Raw genomic sequence first — 25,047 nt, 5'->3', positions numbered from 1 at the left:
TGATGCTATTTTGGTAACCTGCAAATCGATGACTATATCGGTGATTTCTCAATAACAGTTTATACTATATTTTATAAAAGTTGCGAATTTGAAACAAAGAAAAATTGTCACATCCTTAGCAACGATTAGATCGGTCGCCGATTGATGGTCTCTTTGGTACTTTCTTGTACTTCTTAAGTTAATTTTGTTTCATCTCAATCATTTACTGTCATCATTGCACATTACATAGTAAAATCAAACTTAGTACAATGTGATATGAAGATAAAAATTAGTTAAAGATGCCAATAGAAACAGGGGTACGAGTAACTTAAGCAGCCTCATAAAAATGATTGAGGGGACAATATAACTCTAACATCTAGTTGAAGTGTTTAATCAAGTGAAATAAGTCATTTTTAGTTGCTCATTTGCAAACCTGAGTATATGAGTGAAGGTTTGATCACAAAACAGGCAGTAGGTAAAAATAATTAACATTTTAGCAAAGAATGGCGATAGATTGAATGTAAGCAATAACACTTCGTTGCACAGAAAACTCGCGACTTTCCTAGCACACGCGCATCGTCAGTTATGAGGAAAAGAATATTCGGGTATTCTGATTTTTGACGACAGTGGCCATTGCAAGAAAGAGAAATTTGTGGGAAGAGGTTCTGTAAGGACCACAACAATTCTTTTTTTTCTGCTAGAAATGACCAACACTGCTTCTTTTGCTAACAGCGCATGAACGCAGTGCTGCGTAATAATGAGATACTAAGGTTCACTCCAGGCTTGTTATGCTCAGATCACTGGTAAGGTAGCTGTTGTAGAGTTTACAGTTTGTGTAAGGAGTGGCTAATCAAGATACGTACATGTGTCTGCAGTGCTCGACCCTAGATTAGCGAGATGACAGCAGTTTTTTTTTCTGACGTGAAGGGGAAGGTATCAGCTGTCGTCGTTTAAGATAAATAGAGAGCATAAGAAGACAAACATTCTTCGGAAGCGCGGGTAACAAGCGGGCATAATAGGGTTGCCTGTGTCCACAATCTGCTGGAATACCAGTAACAGCTTCAAACCGCCGACGACGCAGTTACGTAGTTGTACTGCCGACAGGAATCACCACCATCTCCAGCCTCTTCATCTTCCTGAACAAGTTCTAATTTCCCGAGTGCCATCAATGAGCGCCCTCCATTATTTCGACCAAAGTAGGTGCAGAGCAAAAAAGTGCTGCGGTAAGGAACTGTACCCGCATTCGGAGACAGAGAGAGAGAGAGAGAAAGAGAGAGAGAGAGAGAAAGAGAGAGAGAGAGAGAAAGAGAGAGAGAGAGAGTGATAGAGAGAGAGAGAGAGAGACAGAGAGAGAGGAAGGGGGAGGGGGGATGGAGGAAGACGGCTGACCGGAGTGGCCGAGCGGTTCTAGGCGCTACAGTCTGGAACTGCGCGACCGCTACGGTCGCAGTTTCGAATCCTGCCTCGGGCATGGATGTGTGTGATGTCCTTAGGTAAGTTAGTTTAAGTAGTTCTCAGTTCTAGGGGACTGACGACCTCAGAAGCTAAGTCCCATAGTGCTCAGAGCCATTTGAACCATTTTGCGGAAGACGGTTTTTTGTCAAGATACTAACATAATATGATATACTTATGTCCCTTTCTTTTTTCTTGTCCTTTCACACCCAAGAGAACTGCAGTAGTACGGGTTTTGTGCTTCTTTCTGCAGTGTCTGTCTACGGGATTTCTGCTGGTATGTACTTAAAATGTTTCTGTGTGCGTAAAGCTGCATTTTAATGCGAAATCGTAATGTAGCTTAAAAATTTAAAATATTGTAGTCTATGTAACATTCCGCGAGAGATTAACTTCGAAATGGACCGAGAGGTCACTATGTGAAACGGCAACAAGTAGACTGAGTACTGTCAAGCGTAAGCGAGGGAACTGCGTGTATATAGCAGAAATCTTTTGGACTGTGTCTTTACTACATAATGCGGGCTGTTTTCGACCCACATATTATAGTGTTTCCTATCATGGACTATTATCCCGCAAAGTAAACTTGACAATTACAATGTGTGGGCAATAAAGGAACATGTTTGCCAAGTGAACTTATTTTAATGTGTGAACTTAGTGCACGTAGATACCAAGCGATTCTCGTTACAAAGTATTATATTAGGATATAATATTGTGAAAGCTACAAAATCGGCACAGTGAAGAGGCAGATTTATCACTTGACTGGTTTTGAATACACATCGTGGACTGTGAATTTAAAGCCCATACATACCTCGTGCCGTGGACTAATATTTTCACAAAGCTGGTTAAAAACTACGCTGTTCGAACAGTGGAGTAACGTGTTTACTAAGAGGAATGTTTTTGATACTGAGCACGCGCTGTGAAATATAAATATAATTGTGGAGCACTTTTGGCTTACATCAATGGTTACAGATACTTCAGTCAACGAGGAGACACAACTAAGCCAGTTGCTTATGCCCAGTCAGAAAAGAGTAGGTGGATTCTCATTGTGAAGCATTTAGACCACGTGAAAACTTAAAAATTGACAGAGGCATGTTGCCTGACGCTTGTTTATGTATCAGAATTCGCCATAGGTTTATTGGTGAAATTCAGCTTCAGTCTGAAAGGTCAATTATTTTCATTATTAAATTTTTAATATGAACACTGTCATTTCCGGTGGAAGTAATATTAGGGAGATTTCCGTTTCGCTATAGGTTGAAACAGCGTACAGCCATCCAGACTTTGGTTTTCCGTGAATTCTCTAAACATCTTAAGGCAAATTGAGAGATGGTCCTGTTGCGAAGGATGCGACCGATTTCTTACCTCCTCCTTCCCAAATACCAGAATGAGCTCCATATCTAATGACCTCGTAGACAGAAGGTTGAATCGTAAATTTTTTTCACTCCTTACAGAGTAAGTGACATCGTCCAAAATCTTAAACTGGTAGATTATCTATACCTACGTCTACATCTATATAATTATTCTATAATTCACAGTAATGCGCCTGACAGAGGATTCAACGAACCACCTTCAAGCTAGTTCTCTACCGTTCCACTCTTGAGTAACGTGCGGGAAAAACGAACACTTAAATCATTCCGTAAGAGCTCTGATTTCTCTTATTTTTTGACAATTATCGTCTCCCCCTATGTAGGTGGGCGCCAAAAAAACATTTTCACGTTCGGAGAAGAAAGTTGGTGACTGAAATTTCGTGAGAAGGTAATGCTGCAACAAAAACCACCTTTGTCCTAATGACTGCAACCACAATTCGCTTGCCGGCCGTGGTGGCCGAGCGGTTCAGGGCACTTCAGTCCGGAACCGCGCGACTGCTACGGTCGCAGGTTTTTAATCTTGCCTCGGGCATGGATGTGTGTGATGTCCTTAGGTTAGTTAGGTTTAAGTAGTTATAAGTTCTAGGCGACTGATGACCGCAGATGTTAAGTTCCATAGTGCTCAGAGCCATTTGAGCCACAATTCGCTTGTCATATCCGTGGCACTCTCTCCCCTATTTCACTATAATACAAAACGAGCTGCCTTTCTTTGAACTTTTTCAATGTCCTCCGTTAGTTCTATCTGATGCGGATCCCACATCACACAGCAATTCTCCAAAGAGGACGGACAAGCGTAGTGTAGGCAGTCTCTTCAGTACACCTGTTACGTTTTCTAAGTGTTCTGCCTATAAGTCGCAATCTTTAATTCGCTTTCCCCACAACATCACTTACGTGATCGTTCCAGTTTAAATTATTCGTAATCGTAAGCCCTAAGTATTCTGTTGAAATCGCATCCTTTACATTTGTGAGATTTACGGTGTTACCGAAATTTAGTGCAATCATGTCATGTTGATGACTTCACATGTTTCGTTATTTAGAGCCGATTGCCAATTTTCGCATCATACAATATATTCTCTAAATTATTTAGCAATTGATTTTGTTCATTTGATGTCTTTAGAAGATGGTAAATTACAGTATCAACTGCAAACAATCTCCTAAAACGTTTATGTAGATCTGGAACGGCAGAGGGCCTATAACACTCCCTTGGGTAACGTCAGATATTAGTTCTGTTTTATTCTATGAATTTCCATCATCTACTACGAACTGTTAATTTTCTGACAGGAAATCATGAATCGAGTCGCACAACTGAAACAATACTCCATGGGCACTTACTTTGATTAGAAGTCGCTTGTTACGAATGTTGTTAAAAGCCATCTGGAAATCTAAAAATATGGAATCAATTTGACATCTGTTCATAGTACTCATCACTTCGTGAGAGTAAAGAGCTACTTGTGTCAGAAAAAACGATATTTTCTGAATCTATGTTGGCTAATTTTCAATAAACCGATTTCTTAGAGGTAAATCAAGATGTTCGAACACAGTATACGTTCCAAAATCCTACTGCAAATCGACGTCAGTGATATGTGTTTGTAATTAAGCAGATTACTCCTATTTCCTTCCATGAGGATTGGTGTAACCTGAGCAACTTTCCAGTCTTTAGGTACAGGCCTTTCGAAGAACGAGCTGTTGTATGTGATTGCTAAGCACAGAGTTATTGAATCAGCATACTGTGGAAGGAACGTAACTCTTGTACAATTTCGGCTGGAGGCCTTGCTTTTATTAAGTGATTTAAGTTGCTTCACTGCATTGCCGATATCTACTTCTATGTTACTCAAGTTAGCAGTTGTTTTTGATTCGAATTCTGGAATATTTACTTCATCTTCTTTGGTGAAGGAATTTCGGAAAACAGTGTTTAATGGCTCTGCTTTAGTGGCACTATCATCAGCAACATTAACATCGCTCTCGCGCAGCGACGGTATTAATTGCGTCTTTTGGCTGTCATAATTTACATACGAGCAGAATCTCTTTTAATTTTCTGCCAGATTTCGAGACAGAATATTGGTGTGGAAAACATTAAAAACGTCTCACATTGAAATTCGAGCTAAATTTCGAGCGTCTGTAAAATTTCACCAGTCTTGGGGATATTGCATTCTTTTAAAGTTTCTACGCTTTTTTTTTGTCGCTTCTGCAACAGTGTTCTGACCTGTTTTGTGTACCGTGGGGGACAAGTACCGTCTCTTATTAATTTATTTGGTATACATCTCTCAACTGCCATCGATGGTATTTCTTGAAATGTAAACCACATCTAGTCTACAAACATAGTCTGATTGGTAGGAGGCTGTCTCTTATGAAGGCGTCAACCAAATTTCTAGCTGGTTCTTTAAACAGATGTATTTTGCTTTTATTTTTGGTGGATTTAGGTGTTACGGTATTCAGCCTTGTTACTACAACCTTGTGGTCGTTAATCCCTGTATCCGTCATGATACTCCTTATTCGTTCAGGATTATTTGTTGCCAAGATACCACGTATGTTTTCGTAAATATTTAAACCTCGAATGGACTCCAGAAGTAATTGTTCAAAATAATTCTCTGAGAAAGCATTCAGTACGACTTCGGACAACTGTTTTTGCTCACCATCGACTTAAAGCGTATATTTTCGCCAACATATCGAGGGTAGATTAAAGCCACTACCAACTATAAATTGAACTGATCAGCAACTGTATCACGTCATTCGGGTATTCGGTAAAAGGAACCTATTATTAATTTATTCCAGTTGTCAAGTATAGCTTCTACCCATAGTAGCTCACGGGAACTATCTACTTCGGTTTCACTTCAAAGGAAACTACTTCTGACAGCAATAAACACTCCATTACCGAAAGTATTTAAGCTATACTTCGTAAAAATTCTGGCTGAATTTATCTCCGGCTTTAGCCAGCTTTCAATACCTATAACGATTTGAGCTTCAGTGCTTTCTATTAGATTGCTTGGGGGTCTGTTTCTCTCCCGACACAGCTTGTGACAATTTACAGCTACGTTCAATACCGATTGTTGCTAGGTCTACCCTTGTCTTGTGTTTCTCCTGCACCCTTTTAGACTGATGTCCTATCTGTTGTTTCCAAGACACTCTAAACTAAATCTAACTTCCCTTGAGCGTCCTCTTTCTCTCTTACCTTTTCTTTTTCACTTCGAAATTTAAGAAGACTATTCTTTAGAGATGTCTCAATTATTTTCGTATATCTTCAAATCTCATTAAAAGATTGCCTCACTAGGACAACATTGTACGTTTCATCATACTTTACTTCGACCGTCATCGTCTTCTGAATCATAGTTCTTAAGACGTTCATCTCCACTGTCAGTAGCTTACTGATATTTCTGTCCGTTTCTAGACTATAAGTGGTAACGTACGAAGAAGTTCAGACCAGGTGAGGTTGGATAGGTGGGAACATTGCTACTGATATGACAGTATACAACACTGCCTAGGACTGTCTAGCTGACAGTCTGGCGACCAGCACCAAATTAAACTAAGGTTTGGACATTATTTACATCTTAGCATTTTTATGAAATCTGGATACAGGGTAACACAAATTTATCAGAACAGTGTTGTGTTGTAGATAGGATAGGGGCCTGTCAAAGGTTAGGGAGCAACCGGAAATGAAGATTTTCCTTTTGCACTAGCCCAGACAACCAGAAAGGACGGTAAAGTTGTCAAACCACTTTCAACAGTAACATGAAAAATATCAACAGAAAACGGAACATTTATTTGGATTAATCTGGAGAAGAAATTCAGAGGTTTCCGGTTGAAAAATGCGGAATTTGTTATCGAACATCGTGGAATATTCCTGCTTTAGCCCCTACTGTTTCATGAAATTCAGACCGCTCGCGGCGCTAATACGTAGCCTTCAAAATGGCGTCTGTAACGGAGGTGCGTTCCGAGCAGTGAGCTGTCTTTGAGTTCTTTTTGGCGGAAAACCAGATTATTCTAGCTGTTCATAGGCGCTTGCAGATTGTCTACGGAGATCTGGCAGGGAACAAATGCACGGTGAGTTGTTGGGCGAGGTGTCTGTCATTATCGCAACCAGGTCGTGCTAACCTGTCCGATCTTCCGCGTTCCTGCCTGTCGCACACAGTTGTGGCTCCTGCAATGTTGGAACGTGCGGACACTCTTATTCGAGGTGGTTGACTCAAGGCCTCACACAAACCTGCGCATCCGACAAGAGCTCACAAAACTTCATTGGACTGTTTTTTCTCATCTCCCCTATTGTCCGGATCTCGCACCTTGTGACTTTCATCTGGCCCAATGCAGGATGCTCTCCGCGGAAAACATTACATGGATGATGAGGTGGTTATTGATGCAGCAAGACGTTGGTTCCGACGCCGACCAGTACACTGATACCATGCGGGGATACAACCGCTCCCAGTAAGGTGGTGTAGGGCCTTCGCGCAGAACAGAGATTAAGTTGAAAAACAGGGTTTTGTATTCAAAAGAGGGGGAATAATGTAGAATATTGGAATGATGGATGAAACCAACTCGCTTTCAGAAAAAAGTGTGTTGCATTGCTTACTGAACGCCCCTCGTAGTATACCACAAATGCGTATCATTAAATGACCAAGAGTACCCAGCCACCTCTCAGATATGATGATGATGTCCCATACTCCTTGAAAGAGCGTAGGGGGAAGATGCGGGAGACCCGCACCGCCGTACTAGGCAAGGTCCTAATGGAGGTGGTTTGCCATTGCCTTCCTCCGACCGTAATGGAGATGAATGCTGATGATGAAGACGACACAACAACGCCCAGTCATCTAGAGGCAGGTGAAAATCCCTGACCCCGTCGGGAATCGAACCCGGGACGCCGTGCACGGGAAACGAGAACGCTACTGCGAGACCACCACCTCTCAGACAGCTATACAGAGAAACATATAGAGGTGACGGATCACGTCATGGGGAACAATTTTTGTTAGAGACAAAATGTTCACTGACACTTCCCAGCGACACCAGGAGTCTTTTATTGTTGGTCGTACCCTGCGAGATGGCAAGGCATAGGCACTCTGTGGCGTTCGTATGCAGTGTGTGTCATCCAGGCATCTGCTCCGCGTGAAAGCCGGTAGGCCGTGCAGATTTAAAGTTTCTGATTCAGTTCAGGAACTTCTTTCTCGGATTAGAGGTGTCACTATCATTTTACTACGGTAGGTCGTGTACAGCACACGTAGTATACTGTGCTAGTTCAGTGAAATCTCGTCGTATCAGGACGATAGGCTACTAAACGATGCCTAGCTTCGCTGTGAGGTGTCAGTGAACATTTTGTATCTATCAAAAGTTGTCCTCCATGACGTGGTCTGTCACCCATAGACAACTGTCGGAAAGACTTTGGAACAATATGCTATCTGGCTATGGCAGGGTGCGAAACTACAGGCAGGCAAGCCGGCCGCGGTGGTCTAGCGGTTCTAGGTGCTCAGTCCGGAACCGCGTGACCGCTACGGTCGCAGGTTCTACTCCTGCCTCGGGCATGGGTGATGTGTGATGTCCTTAGGTTAGTTAGGTTTAAGTAATTCTAAGTTCTAGATGTTAAGTCCCATAGTGCTCAGAGCCATTTGAACCATTTTTACAGGCAGGCAAGGGGCAACATCCTAGAAACGCCTTCTATCAGAATGGGTCTGTTCTATGTGATAATGTGCGGATTGGGTCCCAGATGTTCGGGCTGCGAAATTTCGCACGCGCCACATGTGTCTTGGACCGCTGTTAAAAATGTTATTGTGGAGTGAGGTGCCAGGAGAACACGAAACAAAACCTACAGACATGAGTACGGACAGAGAGCACTGAAACCTGAACAATATATTACAGATCTGTGAACCAAGGTGCATAAAACCTTTCCAATTATTAAAGAAGACGATATACGCACATTGGTTCGTAGAAGAAAGGTCGTCGGAGAGGTTGTTACAGGTTTCCAGTTTCCTGCTTGTTTTGTCGTGTGGCAGCATGACAGTACTAACGTACAGAATACAATGATGACCGAACGCGATTAGACGGAAATTTTATGTTTTTACTTAAGAATTTCACTCGATGCCCCTACATGAAACCCATTTACCATCCATGTGAGGAAACACAAATTTGATTTCATTCTAGATCAACTCTCGCAAATGATCAGCTACCAATATACATCTCGCTGTAGAATTTGTGAATCAGACGCATTAGTGAAAAATTTTGCTTGAATATGAGAGCATTTCCAAAGAAGATTCTCATGGTTGTGAATAATTTGGAATGAATTGTAAAAAGTTTCCTGAGGTATAAGTGCGAGCTGAAATACACATAAAAATTAATGTTAGCTTTCCGTTACATGATCAGTAATCGCCTCTTAACGAAATCACGTAAAAAAAAAGAAAGAAAATGAGCTGGTGGTCATCTGCAATGAACTTTCACAATCATTTGACAACTGTAAAGCCCGCCTCATCACAAGGTTATGCACCAAACATCTCGAGGCAACATTTGAGATAGTGGTTCAATGGAATGAACACAAAACAATCAATCATTAAGAAAGTGGACGGCAAGATCCCTCAGATGAGACTGAAGAAATTTGAAAAAGATGTGGCTATTACATGGCAGAAACTTCTTCTACGATACAAGAGTTCCATTGTTTGAAATAATTTGTAATTCACTTTCGAGGATAGAAGAAGTATTTAGATGTTACATTTAAATCAGTTTTGTTGCCTCAGACAATCTTACGTCTAAGGAGGAGTGAAATGAGAGGCAGACAGAGAGAGAGATAGAGAGAGAGTCTACAATGTCTGCGAGAGAACTCAGACTTTCATCTCTCTCTAATTCCGGTAGTAGGGAACGTAAAGAATACGAATGACACGAGATGGCTTCTCTCAGAGCGAAGATAGAGAGCTCTAATGGAGAAAGATCAAAAGCATCTTCAACATGCCTTAGACAAGTATGTTCCGAGCAAGATCTTAAGGTATGGGAAAGATCCACTGTGGTTTAATAGCTGAGTTAGAAAACTGCCACGTAAAAAAAGACGGCTAAATTACAGATTAAAGAAAAGACAAAAACTAGCTCACAAACATCAGCTGAAGGAAGCGCAAATGAAAGTAATGAGAGAAATGAGAGAAGAGTTCAGTGACTTTGAAAGTAAAATTCTGTTAACCAAGCTAGCTAAAAACCTGAGAGGTCTTGGTCTTACGCAAAATAAGTAAGCGGTTGGATATGATCTATTCACTCACGCAGTGGCCATAATGGCACCGAAACGGAAAATGACAGGGAGAAGGCCGAAATACTGATTTCGGTCTTCCGAACTGGTTCGCGGTGGGACATCGCAATACAGTCTAACCTTTCAATCGTCGTACGAACTTCAACATGGCAGATATTGAAATAAATGATCACGGAACATAAAAACAACCACATTCGTTTAGTAATGGGAAGGCGTCATGGCCACATGAGTTACATGTAAGATTATGCGAAAGAACTAGCTCCTTTTCTAACAGCAGTTTATCGTAGGTCGCTGCTGTAACGAAGGGTACCTAACGATTGGAAAACAGTGCAGGTCATTCGTGTTCTCAGCAAGCCTCATAAGACAGATGCACAGGATTATAGGCCTATATCGTTAATGTCAATCTTTTCTATAATTATGGATATTTTTTATGCTCAAGAACTATGACGTATTTGGAGAACGAATACCTCCTGTATAAAAATTAACATCGATTCTGCAATCAAAGGTCTTGAGTTACTCAGCTCGCACTGTTCCTCCATAAGATCCGCGGAGCTGTAGGCATTAGAGCTGAGATTGACGTAGTCTTCCTCGATTACAAGGAAAGGCATTTGACACCATCCCGCACTACCGGTTAGTGAAAAATATACGAGCTTACCGAGTATCGAAACAGATTAGCAGTTGTATTGAAGACTTCCTTGCAGAAAGAACACTACATGGCTCTTGACGGAACAAAATCGACAAATGTAAAGGTACTTTCCGGAATATCCCAAGGAAGTGTAATAGGACCGTTATTGTTTACAATATATATAAATGATCTGGAAGAAATCTTTGGTAGCTCTTTAAGTGTGTTCGCTGATATGTGGATGACTACAGGAAGATATTAATGCCGGAAGACAGTAACGATTTGCAGAATGATCTACAGAGAATTGGTAAACTGTGTAGGAACTGGCAGTTGACCCTCAATGCAAATAACTGTAACATATTGCGCATACATAGGAAAAGAAATCCATTACAGTACAACCACACTATTGATGACAAATAGCTGGAAAAATAGCTACCGTGAAATATTTAGGAGTATCTCTCCGGATCGGCCTTAATAGTGATGATCGCTTAAAAAAAATATGAAAATCAGATTCCAGACCGAGATTCATGGCAAGAATTTTAAGGAAATATAATTTATCCACTAAAAAAGTGGGTTACAAGGCGTTTGTTCGACCGATGCTTGAGTATTGTTCATCAAGCTGGGGTTTAAGAGGTAGGACTGATAAGAGAGATGGTGAAGATACAACGGAAAGGGGAGCTTTAATCCCCGCAGATTCTATGAGAGGCGTTGTGCATCATGGAGTTTCACTATTGACATTTCGAGCGAGGAAGAGTCGGACAACATATTACTTTCTCCCACGTAAGTCTTTCATGCGATGGGCACAACGGGAAATCCGAGTAATTAGAGCTAAAACGGAGGCCTACCAATAATCACTCTTCCCACGAGCCTTACGCGAATCGAACATGGAAAGGGGGGGGGGGGGTGATCAGTTTTTGGTAGAAGAAGTACCCTCGCCACACACCGTCAGGTGGTTTGCGGAGTACTGATGTAGATGTAGATGAACTGCGCACTGCATAGCAGAGTGTAAAGATATGAAGATGCAGAGGGTCGCAGTTGCCTTACATTACCTTGTAATTGAGCACTACCTGAAAGAGTCAACTGTTTGGGAATGTGCGTAGCAGAAGGACGGTAAGCTGAAAAGATAGCTGTTGTTGCAGCCATGGAATAGATACAATTTCAAGAAACAGCGACATTTCTTTGAGGCAACTTTAGAAACTTCTTTACGATTGAAGAATTCTGAAATAAGGAACAGTTTACCGCGAATCGCTGCGATAATGTTATGCAGAAGAGAGAATTCGCCCTGTTTACCTTTCAGTTACGTCTTTCTGATGCGACTGACCATTTCTCAATTTTCTTTTCAAAAAGTACGACGGATGAATTACAGCCCTGAGGCGTAAGTCGAACTATGTGCTATGTCTAGGTAGCGCTGGTCTAGCAGGATAGCAGCGGTATAGAAGCTCTGAAGTCGTCCATGTGGCACTTGCAGGCAGCGTAACTGCCAACGCAAGGGCTTTCTAAGACAGAGATCCGCCTTCACATCCCGGTGAGTTACACGAACTTGCCACAAAAATATATATTTTCACTTGGTTTGACTTACGAAATTTAGTCTGATGCACAGTATTAATAAAGTAAATACCTTTGTTATCCATTTCCTGATTTCTTATTGTTTATGTTTATGTGAAATACAACCGTTAATGATCCTGTCGTTGACAACAGCAGTAGGCATGGTTGGGGCAGTGGTGCCAGGAGAAAGGCTTCAAATGAAGAAGGCTTGTCTTGTAGCTGAGCGAATACACGGTTCTTAGCCTTCGTGTGTCAGTCCTTCGATGATAGTATCACAGTGTAGGACGTGATTGTCTGAGTGGGAACAGAAAACATTGTCCCAAAACATTTGGACGCAGAGGGACATATGTTGGTACAGCAATCAGCCAGAATATTATGACCATCTACCTAATTGCCGGTATGTCCACCTTTGGCACGGATAACAGCGGCGACACGTCATGGCATTGAAGCACTGAGGTCTTGGCAGATCTCCGGAGGCAGTTAGCACCACATCTGTACACGCAAGACACCTAATTCCCATACATGCCGGGGAAGGGAGCGATAAGCTCTGACGCTACGTTCGTTCATATCGCAGGAGTGTTCTATCACACTCCTGGCCTTGTGACATGGAGTATTATCTTGTTGAAAAATGCCACTGCCGTCGGGAAACACGACTATCGTGAAAGTGTGCGCCTGGTCTGCAACCGTTGTACGGTACTCCTTGGCCATCATGGTGCTTTGCCCGAGCTCCACTGGACCCATGGATGCTCACGTGACTATTCGCCAGAGCATAATGGAGCCGTTGCCAGCTTGTTTCCGTCCCGCAGTGCAGATGTCAAGGATTTGTTCCCCCGGAAGACGACAGATTCGCGCCTTCCCATCGACATGATGAAGCACGTATCAGGATTAATCACACCATGCAGCGCTCTTCCACTGCCCCCTGCGCCAACGTCCAGTGTCGATGGTCACGTGCCTATTTCGGTCTTTGTTGCCGATGTCGTGGTGTTAACATTGGCGCATAAATAAGTCGTCGGCTGCGCAGGCCCATCGTTTGGAGTGTTCGGTGCACTGTTTGTTCAGACACACTTGTACCCTGCCCAGTATTAAAGTCTGATGTTAGATCCGCCACAGTTCGCCGCCTGTCCTGTTTTACCAGTCTGCCTAGCCTACGACGTCCGACATCCATAATGAGGGGTGGCCGCCCAACCCCACGACGACGTCAGACAGGGTTTCACCTTGCTTTCTCCACGTGTTGAAGACACTCACCACAGCAGTCCTCGAACACCCGACAAGTTGTACTGTTTCCGGAATGCTCTTGGCGAGCCTCTGGACCAACACAATCTGCCTTAGGTCAAACTCAGATAGATCGCACCTTCCCCGTTCTACACACGGACAGCACGCTCACTGATACTACGGGCACCCGGTTCAATCCCGCGTCCGGCCATCCTGATTTAGGTTTTCCGTGATTTACCTAAATCGCTCCAGGCAAATGTCGGCATGATTCATTTGAAAGGGCACGGCCGACTTCCTTCCCCGTCCTTCCCTAATCCAATGAGACCGATGACCTCGCTGTCTGGTCTCCTCCCCCAAAACAACCCAACCCAAGAACCCAACTACGGGCACCTTTCGTGTGTCTCACTAGGAGTCATTCCTTACCAGGTGACGCCGCTATCGCCTGGACGGGTTTATATCGATAGTAGGCTGGTGGTCATAATGTTTCGGCTGATCAGTGTGTACGGGCACCTTTCGTGTGTCTCACTAGGAGTCATTCCTTACCAGGTGACGCCGCTATCGCCTGGACGGGTTTATATCGATAGTAGGCTGGTGGTCATAATGTTTCGGCTGATCAGTGTGTACCAGAGAATAGTATCGTGTTACATGGGATTGCCGCTATGTAAATTTGGAACGTTATCTTACGAAACACCATCTGATAAAGTCGTAAATGCGCAATTTCTTCTCTGAGGACCTGACGAAGTATAGTGAAACTCGTGAAAAGTCTTCCTTCTCGTTTCATTTCAAAATTATCTCTTAAAGATGTTGCCAAAATAATGTGTAACGAGCTACAGAGCGCTTCTCACGCCTGTAACATGTGTGAACTGCAATCCAATGAAATCCCTCCCTCTCTCCGCAGATTCAAGGAAACTAGCGACTACGGAGAGAGTCCTCCTACTGCTGTCACTGTGGTTTGGTGCCGAGTAAGGAGCCTAAACCAGGAATGTCGTCGCTTCATTGACACCGCCAGTCGTAGACTTCTCAGCCTACGTCACACTGCAAAGGCATTTAGACACGTTGCGCATCCGTGAGATATGCGTTGTACGCTCGATACAATTACATAAACAACTCACAGACTGAATGTTAACAAGGAATATATCAAAAATTCGTTAGTTAATAGCTGGGCAACTAAGTCCTAGAATTCAGGTCTGCTCAGGAAAGCACTGGCGTGTCATAGATGTCGAATCTTATTAATGTAATGGCTACGAGGATAGGAGAGAAACTTTATTAAGTGTTTAAGGAGATAGGAGACATGATATTGCGTAAAGAGTTTGACAGAGCACTGAAAGACCTAAGGCGAAACAAGGCCCCGGGAGTAGACAACATTCCATTAGAACTACTGACAGCCTTCGGAGAGCCAGGCCTAACAAAACTCTACCATTTAGTGAGCAAGATGAATGAGACAGGCGAGATACCCTCAGACTTCAAGAAGAATATAATAATTCCAATCACAAAGAAAGCAGGTGTTGACATGTGTGAAAATTACCGAACTATCAGTTTAATAAGCCATGGTTGCAAAATACTAAAACGAATTCCTTACAGACGAATGGAAAAACTGGTAGAAGCCGACCTCGGGGAAGATCAGTTTGGATTCCGTAGAAATGTTGGGACACGTGAGGCAATACTGACTCTACAACTTATCTTAGATAATAGATTAAGGAAAGCCAAACCTACGTTTCTAGCATTTGTAGACTTAGCGAAAGGTTTTGACAATGTTGACTGGAATACTCTCTTTCAAATTCTGAAGGTGGCAGGGGTAAAATACAGGGAGCGAAAGGTTATTTACAATTTGTACAGAAAGCAGATGGCAATTATAAGAGCGAGGGACATGAAAGGGAAGCAGTGGTTGGGAAGGGAGTGAGACAGGGTTGTAGCCTCTCCCCGATGTTATTCAATCTGTATATTGAGCAAGCAGTAAAGGAAACAAAAGAAAAATTCGGAATTGGAATTAAAATCCGTGGAGAAGAAATAAAAACTTTGAGGTTCGCTGATGACATTGGAATTCTGTCAGAGACAGCAAAGGACCTGGAAGAGCAGCTGAACGGAATGGACAGTGTCTTGAAAGGAGGATATAAGATGAACATCAACAAAATCAAAACGAGGAAATGGAATGTAGTCGAATTAAGTCGGGTGATGCTGATGAAATTAGATTAGGAAATGAGACACTTAAAGTAGTAAAGGAATTTTGCTATTTGGGGAGCAAAATAACTGATGATGGTCGAAGTAGAGAGGATATAAAATGTAGACTGACAATGGCAAGGAAAGTGTTTCTGAAGAAGAGAAGTTTGTTATTATCGAGTATAGATTTAAGTGTCAGGAAGTCGTTTTTGAAAGTATTTGTGTGGAGTGTAGCCATGTATGGAAGTGAAACGTGGACGATAAATAGTTTGGACAAGAAGAGAATAGAATCTTTCGAAATGTGGTGCTACAGAAGAACGCTGAAAATTAGATTGGTAGATCACATAACTAATGAGGAGGTAATGAATAGAATTGGAGAGAAGAGAAATTTGTGGCACAACTTGACTATAAGAAGGGATAGGTTGTTGGGCATATTCTGAGGCATCAAGAGATCACAAATTTAGTACTGGAGGGGAGCGTGGAGGGTAAAAATTGTAGAGGGAGACCAAGAGATGAATACACTTAGCAGATTCAGAATGATGTAGGTTGCAGTATGTACTGGAAGATGAAGAACCTTGCACAGGATAGAGTAGCATGGAGAGCTGCATCAAACCAGTCTCTGGACTATAGACCACAACAATAACATGTATTTAAGACAACGACCACGTTGGAAAACGAGCCAACTTCCGACTGAAGTCAGACACGTTGACAGCCTGCTGAGAAAGTGGCGATGTTGTAATGCCTGGGCGAGAACTCTGAGTTCCAATACAGTACTCGTGGCTGCTGCATCGCGGTCGCGAAGGGGAGCCGAGGCAGTTTCAAATACGTTTTTACAGTCTGACAATAATTTATGGATTCGGAGTTTTAGCTTAACGATGTCCACTATGGACAAATGGTAGTTACTTTTATTCTGAAGAAGGTTGGGTTATCCCGACTGAATCCTAGGTAAATCTAGATGATCTGTGCAACTGAGGCTGTTGGTTTTCAAAATTAAGATTTGTCTTAAGGCTCTTGTTTGCCGACGATCGGGTAACAGTTTGAGATTCTAAAGACATACTATAGCGAACTCTGTTTGAAATGAACTGAGGAATGGAACAGTACAGTTTCGAAATTTGGCTGCATACAATAGAATCCATGATATTTTGTGGTCCAGCTTAAATTCACTACATGTTAGTCATTAGTAACGAATCCATAAAAGATGTCAGCTTTTATTCGTTGCAGGGTTTCAAATTTTGAAAAACTTGATATTAGAAAAAGTTTAAAAAATTATAGATTCTTTATAGGCAGGAGCTAAAGAAACAATGAAGGATCGAAACAATGCTGAGGTTCTACAAGACTATGGCAGCAGCACCGGCATCAGCACGTTTATGTAGGGCTGAAGCGTAGGTCTTCCATTAGCAAGGAAAAGAGTGGACAAGACTAGAGTTCAACCCTGCAATCTGTGATTTCTTCGATCAGTCGTCGTAGCGACGAAGAGCGACTGAAAAAGAAACAAAGACATACGCAGTCACTCAACATTTGCACCTCAAGCGACAAAATTGAGAATATCAAAATGTGTCTATAGGTGAGCTCGAAGGGTTTCTCATAATGGTCTGATCAAAGAGGATGGAAGGTCAATTTTGAAGTTCGCAAGAGGTCGAATTGCGTAATGGATAAAGAAGACGAAAATAATTAGTATCCCGTGCAAAATGATAATTTTTATCTTTGCGAAGGTAATGATCACAATAGAGTTGTAGTCCAGGTTAAGTATTCGGTCCATCAAGCTCAATATAAGTGCATACTAAGTGTGATACCAAAAGATCTTCTTATAACAGTAATATTATTACAAATATAAGGAAACAAAACTGCTGCAAATTCTGTTGAAAGAGAATGGACAGGGATAGAACTTTGCATGTCTCCTACACATTTCGCGTAACAAGAGAGATTACGAACAATCTCAGAAAATTATAATCCACTGTATAACCATTGAACGGTTTGTCAATGACCGTGTCGTCTGTTGCTGTTCGATCTGTTGTTCAAACAGAAAACTGCAATAGTAAAAGACGAAATTGTAAGACATGCTTTTAAAAGTTCATTTACATGCAGAGATAGCATTACATTATTTAAGTAGGCGTATGAGCCCCGTTCGAACTCTTAAATGTGTGACAAAGAAATAATCACTCACAATTCTGAAGCGCAAATTAATGAAACAGCTGAAAACAGAAAAATGGGTAAGTCGTTACAGCGTGGAAGCGCTATAACAAATAAGCTTGGAAAGATCGCCCCTAGAACAGTAGTTGGAGGGGGAAGGGGGGGGGGGTCTTGGAGCTCGGTTCCTATTTGAGCTAGGAACATAGGGTGAAAAGTTTTTGGTTCAGCACAGGCTAGCAACCATTTGCATAGCCATTCGAACATCTGTTTTACTGTAGCTTTGTTACAGTATATTAAGCAAGGTTTGAAAGACGTACCGGAGCGCCACGCGGAGTGGCCGCGCGGTTAGAGGCGCCTTGTCACTGACTGCGCGGCTCCTCCCGCCGGAAGTTCGAGTTCTCCCTCGGGCATGGGTGTTTGAGTTGTCCTTAGCATAAGTTAGTTTAAGTAATGTGTAAGTCTAGGGACCGATGACCTCAGCAGTTTGGTCCCTCAGAAATTCACACACATTTGAACACGAACCGGAGCTGGCGTCCAGGCAGATAGTGGGAATCGATTATTTTCTTTTCCAAAAGATTTTAATTGGGCTGAAATTAATTCTCAGGTAATGGTAACAGTTTTCTGTGCACCGTTAGGATTTTACTTGCAAAAACAGTGATCCCCGTTCGGGTTATACGTGTAAATAACTTCGGACTGGAGTGGGACAGATGGTTCAAATTTGGTCTACTGGTACATCGCAGCTTGATCTAAGAAAAATTTTAACTGTTTGAAAAAATCTTTCTCCGTTTGGGTTTTAGGTACAAACGAAACGTTTGTCTGGGAGGTTTCTGTACTTTAAACTTATACGAATTCGTTCAAACTTTGCACAGAAGTAGATAGGATAAACTGAAAACAAAATTTTTATTGAATAATCTTTATCCATTGTCGATATACGATTGCAGTATTGGTTCTTACGTGAACTGAGTGTGCAGGCTTGGTTTAAAGAGAATCATCTGAATGAAAAATGCACCCTTACGATAAAATTGAAAACTCCCTTTTAAAAATCTAGCTTCAGTCGGATTTTTCGTACAAAACACCCGTCCTTTGTCAGTTTTTTTTATTTTAGCGCTCCACTTCTATGTTTCAGACTTGTGCGAATCGGTTCATAGTTTGCAAGAAGGTAGATAAATACATGTAATTAATGCATCTCCTATTGTTTTGTGAAAGCTTTATCCGTTGCCACGATATAAGCAACATTGTTCGAATGACAATAAAAGTACCCATATCGTATCAGTCATCGCCTGAGACAAAAAAATCTTAGTCGGTTGCAAAGCTATGGCGATTTAATGGTAGAGTACAAGCTGGGAACCAGAATGAAAAATGCTTCTATCACAGTACAAGAAAGGCGAATATATCCTAGGCGGAGTTAGGAAGGATAATCTAACTACCTTTTCAGCTTATCTGGCAGCTTCAAAGACATTTAAATCAAAACATTTTGACATATTCGCGCTTTTCTACGAGTTAATCCTACTTCTCCAGCTCTCTTAGCTGCACCGGGCGAGGTGGCGCAGTGGTTAGAACACTGGATCCACATTCGATGGACGACGTTTCAAACCCGCTTCCGGCCGTCCTGATTTAGGCTTTCCGTGATTTCCCTAAATCGCTTCAGGTAAAGCTTCCTGTAAAAGGGCACGGCCGACTTCCTTCCCTAATCTGATGGGACCGATGACCTCGCTGTTTGGTCCCCTCCCAAAATCAACCACCTAACCATCTTTTAGCTGCAAGGTGTTGGCACACCTGCATCCTATTTCAATTTATAGGCTGAAGTCCCTGATTCTGCGCCCAAAATCCAGAAGATTCGCCAGCCACATCAAACAATATATAATCTCATATGGCTGAAGAGTATGTATGTAATAGCTAAAAAAAGTTTTTTTACGGTGAAATAAAATTTCTGAAGGTGGTTGCATTATGTTACATGACATGGACACTAATACTAACAAATGAAATAGCGCGAATATGTCAAGATGTTTTGATTTAAATGTCTTTGAAGCTACCAGATAAGTCGAAAAGCTTGTGCCCTTCTTTTACATCCCTAACTCTATCCAGGAGATATTCACCTCTTTTTCTTAGCTATGATAGGAGCATTTTTAATTTTTGTTAGGTTTTGTGTTCAGTGCGTATGGAGCCAGGCCCTTACTGTCTTGAATACGAATTTCTCAGGCGGTGAGTAGCCATCACTGACGGTAAAATGTGCACGTCACAGCAGAAGCGCAAAGAAACACTTATGAAAAATTATTGTAAAGTTTCTCCTAAATTGGAATGTTAAAAGATCCTCAATTACGTCATTAGTTTAATAAGAATGGAATTTCTCCACAAGGAATATCTGCTTTCAAATAAACACCGAATATTTAGCAACAGTGTTCGTGTAACAGATGACCAAAGTCTTGATACTCGAAATCGAGGGCACAAGCGAATTGGTACTTTTATTGTACCTACTGTCAAATGATAACAAAGATTTGGTTGTATAGCGTCCTTCTGGGTAGTATGTGATGATTTATTTCAGTCACAATTGCGATTTAATATATCTAGGCAAATACCGGTTTCGGCCATTATGGTCCATTTTCAAACATTTTCAGCTTAGTTGCGATGTAACGCTTTAATTTCGTCGTCGTATATGATTGCCTCAACTTCAAAATTTTTGCCAAATTTATTCTTAATTTTTTTACGTTCCTGAAAATTATTTTAATGTTGTGACTGTCGCAGCTGACAAAACCGTAGTGATCTATATTATACTTCACCGTAACTAAAATATTTAATCAAATATAGCTTGTCAACAATTGCTGCTGACCTGTTTGGATATTATGTGTTACCTTATGGGGCTTCCTAGATACTCGCATGGATCTACCTTGAATGGCTTGCTAGGTACAGAACATAATGAGTAAGGATGGCTGGAGAATTTTCTTCAGAAACGAAGATAACTTCAGATTGCAGTAAAGATTACGCTTATGTTCTCAATAGATAGAAATGATGTATCAGATGGAGTGGGCAAACTTAGATTGTTTTGAAGATGCTAATACCAAAAGAAAAGCTTCGTTGATAGATTACATAAAAATCCAGAAATATTTTATGTAGCGAATGGTGTCTCACATAAATGGACGCGTACAAATTAATGTCCATAAATACTGTTGATGAAAAGTCTCGCAGTATTCCACTGCTCTATTAATGGTAAAAAGTCTGGATTTTGTAACGTCAAAGAAGTGTCGAGCTCGAACTTTCGGAGCAGAAGTGAGTAAAGCAAACATATTAAGTTATATTGATAGAAGTTCTGTGGAAAATATCGATTTCTAAGGAGTATTCAAAAATAACTTATCGCTTTTGTAAAGTCTGCTTGGAAGATAGGCTTCAAACTCAAATCACTGCAAGATGGATCCATATCTTCTCGAGAAAATTATCCGTCTGCACAGGCCTTCAAGGCCCAATGGTGCCGACAGACCGCTATGTCATCCTCAGCCCATATACGTCACCGGATACAGAAACGGTGGGGCATTTGGTCAGTACACCGCTCTCTCGGCTGTTGTCAGTTTACGAGACCGGACTTCTCGAGAAACATTCTTGCTAAATTTCTTTAGTGCATACGGACTGCGTTAGTGTCAGTTGTTACAACAGGTTAGTAAAATTTATCTACCATGAAAACGTTCACTAGAGGCTGCACCTATCTACAGATACTTTTAAGTACTTCCAACTGCCAGAACTTCTGGAAGTCTTCGAAAAAAGGTTTGGCATTCTAAATGACTCATATAAATGTATTCTTTGACGGTATACAGCTAAAAAGCTCATTTTCTACTTCGTAGCTCTTGAAAAGTTGATTTGCTGGATTTTTCTCTTGGTTGCGACTGGTGACCCAAATTTTATCATATAAAAGTTAATATAATAAGAATTTTAATCAATGCATTTTTAACAGTTTAGGTAAGCTAGCTAAATCCCATGTTGCATTTTACTGCACTGGATTTGTCACTGCAGCTGTTTGCTGCAGCGCCGCCCACAATCTCGTGAGGTAAGGAAATTGGTCGCTGCTCTGGAAAAAAAAAAAAACATATCATACCTGAAATTTACTGGCTGAATAGAACATCATTAACACACCAACAACTAACGAAACAGAAGTGAAGTATGGGTCGCACACACTTCTTAACGACCGTATAATTAAGCTAACGCAAGGGTATCACGAAAGTAGTCGTGCAGAAGCAATTACAGCATCTAATTGTGGTACATGTAGATTTTTTTAATTATATTCAATGGGTACTCCGGAAGCTTTCCACTGCTGTGATCCATCGAAACACAGAGCATACGCGATCAGAATTTTCTAAACTTTCGATTGCTTCTAGAGTTCCTCACGTATGTTGTTCGTGAAGGCTACGCAGCGGTGACCAGTATGACATTGCGCATGCAAATACGAGTAGCCGTTTGTAGTGTGGCACCCGCGAAAACTTGGGCGGAGCGTGTGTAAATTACGTACTCGCCGGCCTGCGCTGAACAGGCATGAAGCTATAAACGAGCAAGACATTCAGTAGTCCTTGTGTGTTACCAGTCTCAGAACAAGACGGGTTTCCGTCAAGCTTCATTTATTTTCAGGGTACTGTCGGCTTGTGGTTTTTGCGGACAAACTGGTCGTGAGGTGTACTATGTACTCAGTAGCAGATACTGCACTCCACATATAATACACTGAATGTTTAAAATAGCCACTGAGCTTAGAAAGAAAATCAAGCAAAAGTAGTGTGCATAATCATAAAAAGTATATTATTTTCCCTCACGAACTAACCTTACATTAACTAAAAATAACGCTGCTACTGATGGAAAGGGAAGTTCTTAAGCTGTACAGCTTCATATGTTCTTTATATTTGTAAGGATATCTGTAATGATAAGATATCTGTAACGGAATAGTGACACCTAAGAATGGGTTCTGATATAGTTTACGTACCTTGAAGCAATTAACAAAGAATTTTTTCGACCATAACTCACAGAATAAAATAGTTTGAACATTTTGTTTTATTGATAGAGGTGACGATTTTTTTTCTAATAGTGAGTACATTTGCAGGTTATGATGTGGATTCTGTGAACTGTTTGCCTGATCTCAGCAATGAACAAACCATTTCAGCATTAAAATAGACGTTAACGACATTAACGTACATACGTACACTGACCACAAGCAACTTAGCAGTATTTTATGATGGGTTATACATTGTAGAAAAATTATTGTCGTTGTCCAGACATAGATGGTGCAAAGCAGAAACGACTCCCTATGTTGCTCTATGCGCACATGCACTTCAATCGCTCTTACATCATTTACATACACAATACTCCAGGTGTAGTGGAAGCCTCAGCATTGGTGCTTGAATCGTGTCGCCTTTCGTGCAAATATTCCTGTTTAAATTCTCTGAAAATATGTGTCACACTCCATTATTAGCTATGCCGACGTGTTACCCATGATCCCAACAGCTCGACTCTGTATTTGTTCAATTTCTGCAGGCAGTTATACTTTATAGCTCGAAGCACTGGATCAGTTTACTCAACAAACGTGGAGCAGTCTCCAGACCTTCACTACTAATATTCGCTTATTTATGCACGTATTTCGTGAGTCGGTGAGCACGTTGAACCATAGATACTCGTGTAGCTGGCTGGTAAGCTAATTCGAAAGTCGAAGACGGCAGTAGCATACTGCGTCCAATAGGACAATGCCACTGTGGTGTACTAATCAGCCTTCGGGCTGAAGAGAGATTTTTATGCGTATAAATTTATTCACACTTAAGGAGGGGTGCCTTTCAGAAAATCTAGTGGAGGCTTCCTTAGAACCATCCATCAACGACACTTGACTTTAGAAGGACATCGTAAGCTAAATGAAAGGATCTAAAAAAATTTAGCGCGTTGTGTTATGATTGGAAGGTTGGAAATTTAACTACAAAATGTCTCACAGACGGAGTAGTAGACGGTATTTAACAACGAAGACTTTTTCTTTTCTTGTATTTTTTTTTTTGAAGTGCAACGGCGGGCAGCGCCGCCGGCGCGCGCTACTGACCTGTGTCGGGGTGCGCGCGGCGTCTGCTTGGCTGCTCGGCGGTCTCTGCGGGGTCGGCGTCGGCGTCGGCGGTGGAGAGTGCAGCGCGCGCTCCGCGCCGCCGCTTATATAGGCGCAGGCGAGGGCGTAGCGCGGACCGCGGCTGCCCACGCACCCCCGCCCCACCACGCAGCCGCCGGGCCGCCCCCTCGCCCTCGGCACACCCTCCACACCACACACTTTGGCCACCCGCTGTGCTGACTGTTGTCATCACGCTGCTTTATTCCGTGCAAGCCTCCTCTTCTCTTTTACTTACGTCAGTTTGAACCTGCTTACTGTAGTCAAGCTTTGACCTCTCTCTATGACTTTTACCCACCACACTTCCGTTCTTTACCTATTAGACCAGTGGTTCCCAACCTGGAGATAATTACCCCGTGAGAGGTAAAATGAAATTTTCTAAGGAGAAAAAAAAAAAGAAGTTCTACACTGAAGAGCCAAAGAAATTAGAAATTGGTACACCTGCCCAATATCGTGGAGCGCTTCCGCGAGCAGGCAGAAGTGCCGCGACACGACGTGGCATGGACTCGACTAATGTCTTTAGTAGTGCTGGAGGGATCTGACACCATGAATCCAGCAGGGCTGTCCATAAATCCGTAAGAGTATGAAGGGGTGGAGATCTCTTCTGAACAGCACGTTGCAAGGCATCACAGATATGCTCAATAATGCTCATGTCCGGGGAGTTTGGTGGCCAGCGGAAGTGGTTAAACTCAGAAGAGTGTTGGTTCAAATGGCTCTGAGCACTATGGGACGTAACTTCTGAGGTCATCAGTCTCCTAGAACTTAGAACTACATAAACCCAACTAACCTAAGGACATCACACACATCCATGCCCGAGGCAGGAGTCGAACCTGCGACGCAGTGGTCGCGCGGTTCCAGACCGTAGCGCCTAGAAGTGTGTTGCTGGAGCCACTCTGTAGCAATTATGGGTCGCACTGTACTGTCGGAATTTCCAAGTCCGTCGGAATCCACAATGAACATGATTGGATGCAGGTGATCATACAGGATGCTTACGTATGTGTCACTTTTCACAGTCGTATCTAGACGTCCCATATAGCGCCTACTGCACACGCCCCACACCATTACAGAGCCTCCACCAGCTTGAACAGTCCCCTGCTGACATGCAGGGTCCATGGATTCCTGAGGTCGTCTCCATACTCGTACACGTCCATTCGCTAGACATAATTTGAAACGAGACTCGTCCGGCTAGGCAACATGTCTCCAGTCATCAACAGTCCAATGTTTGTGTCGTGCAGTCATCGAGGATACAAGAGAGGGCATTCGGTTCCACAAGCCCATA

At 42.2% G+C, this 25,047-nt stretch overlaps 1 protein-coding gene across 1 annotated transcript in view; it reads right to left on the bottom strand.

Annotated features, from left to right (window-relative positions):
- LOC124545719 (cardioactive peptide) overlaps window positions 1–23,782 on the bottom strand; it is a 343,254-nt gene extending 319,472 nt beyond the window's left edge. The window contains exon 1 of the mRNA XM_047124664.1: window positions 23,712–23,782. The gene's annotated coding sequence lies outside the window, so the exon portion shown is untranslated. The remainder of the gene's footprint in view (window positions 1–23,711) is intronic.
- Between the last annotated feature and the right edge of the window lie 1,265 nt (window positions 23,783–25,047).

The sequence above is a fragment of the Schistocerca americana genome, chromosome 1, assembly GCF_021461395.2.
Source record: "Schistocerca americana isolate TAMUIC-IGC-003095 chromosome 1, iqSchAmer2.1, whole genome shotgun sequence".
NCBI lineage: Eukaryota > Metazoa > Arthropoda > Insecta > Orthoptera > Acrididae > Schistocerca > Schistocerca americana.
The sequence above is the reverse complement of the archived record's forward strand: the minus strand, read 5'-3'. Positions and strand labels throughout refer to the sequence as shown.